Here is a 7,500-nt window from a genome sequence, read left to right on the forward strand (position 1 = left end):
CACACACACACTCACATACTCACACACACGCACACACCCCACATACGCATCACACACACACACACACACAGTACACAGAACTCATACACACACTCACACACTCACGTGCACCCCCCACACTCACGTGCACCCCCCACACTCACACACACACACGTACACCTATCCCCCACACAGTACACTGAACGCACACAATACAGACACACAACCACACACTACATACACAATACACAATACAGGCACACACTCACACACTGCATACACAATACACACACACACACACACACACACACTCACACACTGCATACACAATACACACACACACACACCACACACTGCATGCACCCCCACCCACAATTGAAGACAAAAATCGGAATTTGAGTTGAACATAAGTTTCGTCCTTTTCACAAATAACTTGGAACAGGGAAGCTTTAGATAAGCAAGGTTGAGATGAAAAAGAAAGGAACAAAATACAATAAGAAGGAGGAAGAAGGAGGAAGAAGAAGAAGAAGAAGAAGAAGAAGAAGAAGAAGAAGAAGAAGAAGAAGAAGAAGAAGAAGAAGAAGAAGAAGAAGAAGAAGAAGAAGAAGAAGAAGAAGGCAACGTAACTGTGTATTGGCAAAGTGACGAGAAACTTCCTTTTTGCCTTCCAAAAATAACCATAATCGACTGTTGCTGGTACGCAGAGAGAAAGAGAAAGAAATCAGCCCCTCCACAGCCCCTCCACAGGGCACAAGGGAGAGTATAATATTATAAGTGTTAATATTAGTTGCTGGTAGGGACACCGTTCTTTTGTTGGGAAACCATAAAATACAACTAAGTATATTAAAGGTTTATCAATCAATACTGCATCCTATCTTGTGTTAGCAGTGCGTTGTTTTTATTTCTAAGTTTTATCTGTACAGATTCTCTGTAGAATTTAGAGCAAGCATTGAAAGTTACGACGGTTCGCGTACGAATATGTCTCTGTAAACAGTGCGATCGAAGATAGCGTAGTATATTATGGTTGCTAAACGAAATACGGTGTCCCAAACAGCTATTAACTTGTACGTACCAATTGCCAGGAATGTGTTTAATACATAAATTGGTCTGTTCAATAATATGACATCGTTAATCTTAGGGGTTATTCAAGCAACGCATTCGCGGTGGGCGGTTAATGAATTGGACGTGATACTGAAGAAGGAGCAAGAACTCCTGAAATATCCATATACACCGTTACCTATTTCTCTATTTTCGATTGCATTGTTTACATAGACGTATTCGTATATGAAACGTCGTAACTTTCAGTGCTGGCTTTAAACTTTATAGATAAGCTGTTGAGATTAAACAGAAGAATTATAACTGTTCGTAAATGAATTCTACAGTATTTGAGAAGAAAGAACACGTGGCTCACTAAAATAAATACCTTGATGGGTTCGTTATTCCCTTGTTCGGAGTCATGGAGGCGCAATGGCCCAGTGGTTAGGGCAGCGGACTCGCGGTCATAGGATCGCGGTTTCGATTCCCAGACCGGGCGTTGTGAGTGTTTATTGAGCGAAAACACCTAAAAGCTCTACGAGGCTCCGGCAGGGGATGGTGGTGATCCCTGCTGTACTTTTTCACCACAACTTTCTCTCACTCATACTTCCTGTTTCTGTTGTACCTGTATTACAAGGGGCCGGCCTTGTCACTCTCTGTGTCACGCTGAATATCCCCGAGAACTACGTTAAGGGTACACGTGTCTGTGGAGTGCTCAGCCACTTACACGTTAATTTCACGAGCAGGCTGTTCCGTTGATTCGGATCAACCGGAACCCTCGTCGTCGGAACCGACGGAGTGCTTCCATCCATTCCCTTGTTCGGAGTCAACTTTATAAACGAACATGGCAAGAGTTTCAGCACTGACGTTAATTTTGACAACGTCTGATCAAGTGGGGTAGAAGGTCTCTCTATTTCTACCACCATCCGAATTCTCTGAATGTTTCTGTTATTGCTACTGCTGTTGTACTTGTCTATGCTGATGCTGCCGTTACTGCTGTATTGTGGCCATAATTGTGGTCGGACGAGGAAAGCATGGAAATTCTGGTCGTAGTCGAGGTTCCAGTTGGTATCTGCATCCACTTTCTTTAATACCATATTTTTTCATAAATTTATGCATGTTTCTACGTTAACAAAATACGCTCAGATGGTCCGAAAGTACCAGGAAACCGACCAGTTTCTAAGAAAGCTGGTCGGCTTAACAACAACAACGGTACAAAAGTACAACAACAACTTACCATCATATTTGAACAGTATCTCAAATGGCCAAATACACACACATATCTATATATACATACATAGAAATATACAAGAAAGCATACATACTTATATACATGCATACAAGTATACATATATGTATATACACACATCCATATATAGATATATGTATATGTATATAAAGTAATAATAATAATAATCTATGAATGGAATTTTTAAATATTTTAATGTATCGCTACGCGCCAGTGATCGTTGTTGCAGGTTGGAATCATTAGGTTGTTTCCCGTAAGCGAAGTATATATATATATATATATATATAATATATATATAATATATATATAGAGAGAGAGAGAGAGAGAGAGAGAGAGAGAGAGAGAGAGATGCATATACACACACATATACGCACAGATTAAATAATACTTTCAGGGTACTTGCGGATTTCCACATGTATATCTAGTAAAAGTATAAAAGGAGAAATCCTACTGTATGATGACATCTGATAGCCGATACCTCAAGTAGAGCTTTGGGAAGCATGCTGTAAGATTATTACCCAGATAATATTATATATTTATATTCTATGTTTAGATGAAGAATATTGCTATTAAACAATTGGTTTTTCTTTTGTTCTATCGTAGGAGGAGAAATAATTTTTAATCATGCCCACTGCAATGGTGACGGTTGGCACCACATCATCTATCAGCTGTTGATAATGCTGCTGCTGCTGCCCCTACTGCTTCAGGAAAAAGACGAAGCCAATTTCAACTGAAATGTAAGCAACAGCGCAAATAATGAGAAAATTGGCAGTAACAACACCAACAGCAAGTATTACAGAAAATGTAAAACGAATGACAAAATTACTGTTAACAACAAGAACAACAACAACAATTCTAGCTTCGTCAACAATAGCAATAATGACAGCAATAACAACAACAACAACAACAACAACAAGAGCAGAAGCAATTCAAATAAAAGGAGAAAATTTGCTGAAAGTTAAATTGGGCTTCACTTACCAGGATGAGTGAGTACGCGTTGGGAAAGATGGAATTATTATGCTTGTCAAAGAAATTGTTGTTAAAAAGCAACAACTGCATCAACCACAAAACACGGAGATGAAAGAAAACTAGAAAACCCTTAATGATTTGAAAATTAAGGACTCTGAGACTGTTTCTGGGGTCTGGATAGAAGGACATCGCATTTGGTACAATACGGTTTCATTTATTTTTTAATATCGAAGACGAAAAAAGGGCGGCGAGCTGGCAGAAACGTTAGCACGCTGGGCGAAATGCTTAGCAGTATTTCGTCTGCCGCTACGTTCTGAGTTCAAATTCCACCGAGGTTGACTTTGCCTTTCAACCTTTCGGGGGTCGATTAAATAAGTACCAGTTATGCACTGGGGTCGATATAATCGACTTAATCCGTTTGTCTGTCCTTGTTTGTCCTCTCTGTGTTTAGCCCCTTGTGGGTTGTAAAGAAATAGGTATTTCATCTGTCTTTACGTTCTGAGTTCAAATTCCGCCGAGGTCGACTTTGCAGTAACGGCACTTTGGGTCAACTTTGGGTGGGGCATCTTATTGCAAGTCAGCAGCTTTCGGATTCTCCTGTCAATCTTCCTTATTTTACTCATATTTCCACCATCGCTTGGCAACCGATGTTGGTGTGATTACGTTCTCGTAACTTAATGGTTCTGCAAAGGAGACCGATAGAATGAGTACTAGACTTACAGAGTATAAGTCCTAGGGTCGATTTGTTCGAATGAAGGCGGTGTTCCAGCATGGCCACAGTCATATGACTGAAACAAATAAAACACTAAAAGAGAACTAGTATATATACTTGATAAAAGAAAACTGGCCCTCCGTCGCTTACGACGACGAGTGTTGCATCTGATCCGATCAACGGAACAGCCTGTTCGTGAAATTAATATGGAAGTGACGGAGCACTCCGCAGACACGCGTTCCCTTAACGTAGTTTTCAGGGCGATTCACCTTAATACAGAATGTGACAAGGCTATTTGGAATGCAGGTAAAACTCATTTTTGCTAACCGAGTGGACTGGAAAACTTCAATGTGAATAAAATGTCTTGCTCAAGGACACAACACATCGCCAGTAATCATATTGATGACCATGAGCTGAATACCACAAAGCCACGCGCCTTCACTGAGGAGGCTTGCTGCAAATGGCTGTAAAGACTGTAATTATTTCGTTTCGCCTTCCACCATTTCTCCTGTATCTCTCCGGTTATACGCCTATCTTTAGATGTTTAAATATTCCTGTCTTCACACAATCTCAAAAAGCCTTTAGTTAACTCAGAGGCCAAGTTTTTTTTTTTGACTATTTTCTATATTTACATCCATACCACTTTTTTACAGCCACAATTAGTAATTCTACCAAACATCGCTCTTAACACACCAGATCTATGTTGCCAATGCCAAGTTTACCCCAAAATAGCTCCACAAATTGATTAACGGAAACAATTTTACTTTTGTTTTCAGTTTCAGGATTCTAACTGTAGACAAACCAAACAAATATCTTTCTCATCACATTTCGGCGATAAAAATGTATATTTTTGTAAAAAGAAACGCGTAATATTTTGTGAAACACCGGAAGAAAATCATTTTCTCTGATAACATTTCTTTGGTTGGTTGCGAAAGATTAAGACTTCGGCGTTGGAGATACATTGTCGAGTTCAGGGCGGTGATTGTTTTGGAATTCACTTTCATTTTATCTATTATTTGTTTCAGGCACTAGGCTGAGGCCATGCTGGGGCACTACCTTGAGAAATTTTTAGTCGAACAAATTGACCCCAGTACCTATTTTTTTAAAAGCTTGGTACTTATTCTATCGGACAGTTTTGTTGAACCGCCAAGTTGTGGGACGTAAATAGACCAACACCTGTTGCCAAGCGGTGGTGGAGGACAAACACATACACACACACATACAACATGCTTCTTTCAGTTTCCGCCTCCCATATCCACTCACAAGGCTTTGGTCGACCCGAAAATACAGCAGAAGACATTTGCCCAATGTGCCTCGTAGTGGGACTGAACTCGGAATCATATGGTTTTTACTTGCTTTTTTCTTTTCAATAACTTTTGTCTGTAAAATAAGGAAGACCAGTCATTGTTATGGTCGGAAGCTCGTAAAATATCTGACCCAAACAAAAGAGCGGAAATAAAACATCATTTCCTCGTGACATATCAAAGAAACCCTTCGTCTTTATAGTTAGCAATGAATTCTGTTATTGTGATCTCGTTAGAATATTGGAACAGACGAAATCTTCATCGTTTCACTGCAGAAGAAAAACTAAAATCAACGACCAAATTTTAAATAGCAAGATTCTTGCTAATAATACTATATTCTAGGTTCAGCTTATTTCACAATTTTGTTGTGCATAAAATAATGAAAAATCACCAATAAATTGACGACGTTAGCAGATAAATCTTCCTCAATAAGTTACGCAATTTCAATTATTATAAGCCGCATGTTCAATGCTTGTCCAGAAAATTCTCCGCAAGAAATCTCGCCATACAGGAAAATTCGCCATAAGACAAATCCACCGAATGGACAATGATAAGGCGTATTATATCAGAATTTTTTTAAATAAGAAAAAAAGAATGATAAAAGGTTTTATAAAAGCACTAAATAGACAAGATTTTATTCAAAACCCAAACATAGAAAAAAAACTTGATGAGGTCACTTAAAACGAAATTTCTTACGGTAAATTTTTCTTCGGAAAAAATGTTTACTGCAAAATTTCCTATAACCTGATGAGCGTTCTAAATCTCAAATCAGTTTAAGAATCAATAGCTACAATTGCCGATAAACCGTTTCTATTGGTTTAATAATTTTATGCTATCGATCAGTCAATCGCTTTCCTTACAAACTAAATATATAAAAAAAATATTTAAAAAAAACCCCTGAAGTATTCAATCAGCGTTAGTTCAAGTAGAAAACATTTTAGAAGTATTTTCCCTACAAGTTGTGATGCATTAAATGACAGGGAAAACAAATAAAAATATGAATGTATGTATATATATATACACGTATATAAGTATATATATTTATGGCGGCGAGCTGTCAGAATCGTTAGCACGCCGGACGAAATGTTTAGTAGCATTTTATCTGCCGTTACGTTCTGAGTTCACATTCCGCCGAGGTCGATTTTGCCTTTCATCTTTTCGGGATCGATTAAATAAGTACCTGTTACGCATTGGGGTCGATGTAATCGATTTTATCTCTTTGTCTGTCCTTGTTTTCCCCCTCTGTGTTTAGCCCCCTGTGGGCAATAAAGAAATATATATCAGTATATATATGTATGATAGATCGCTAGCCACTACATATTCTTTATTTTCTCTCCCTGGTTCTTTCTGTGCTCCTTTCTGTGAAAGAGCGTAGGCTCGAAATGTTAAAGACTTTTTCACTTCCCGATCGTTAAACTAATACATCTGTTTGTGTCTACACCACCTATCTTCGTCTTCGTTTTTTTTTTGCGAATTGTACCTGTATATATATATATATATATATATATATATATATATATTATATATATATATAATATTTATTTGAGGGAAAATTAATCCTAACTTACAGGGGAAAAAAATTCAATTTAGAAATACTAAATCAAATTTCACACAATATAATATATATATATATATATATATATATATATTATATATATATATATATATATATATAATATATATAAAATTAGAAAAAAAACTCACATTTTATCAATTCAAAATGAACAATTAAATTACACCATCTAGAAAATAACATATAATAGAAATATTAAAATTAAAATAACAATAAAATACCAATGATTAAGTAAATTGCAAAAAATAATAAAAACGTATATAATTGGTAGAATAACGAACGTGTTTCGTGGCTATATTTAAGAAATGATTATTGTAAAAAAAATTAATAGTAGTAGTAAAGTCACTTCGATATAAATATAGTCACTCATCAGGTTAAAAATAAACTAGAATAATAAAATAATTAAATATACTTTAATATATATATATAAAATACTAAATAAACATTAAATGAAAACTAAAACAATACTTAAATTATTAAACACTTTAAAATTAATTAATATACACAACGCTAGTACAAGTTATTAAATTGTAATCAAAATAAGAAATGGTTTAAATATAGACAAACTCATTAAATAAGCTAACTATACAAGTAATATGCATGTGTAGTATCTATAGATTTAATATATCAATCTATAATGTAGTTGACTAAATATCAATTAATATAATACCGAATTATC

Source organism: Octopus sinensis, linkage group LG2 (assembly GCF_006345805.1).
Source record: "Octopus sinensis linkage group LG2, ASM634580v1, whole genome shotgun sequence".
NCBI classification, from domain to species: domain Eukaryota; kingdom Metazoa; phylum Mollusca; class Cephalopoda; order Octopoda; family Octopodidae; genus Octopus; species Octopus sinensis.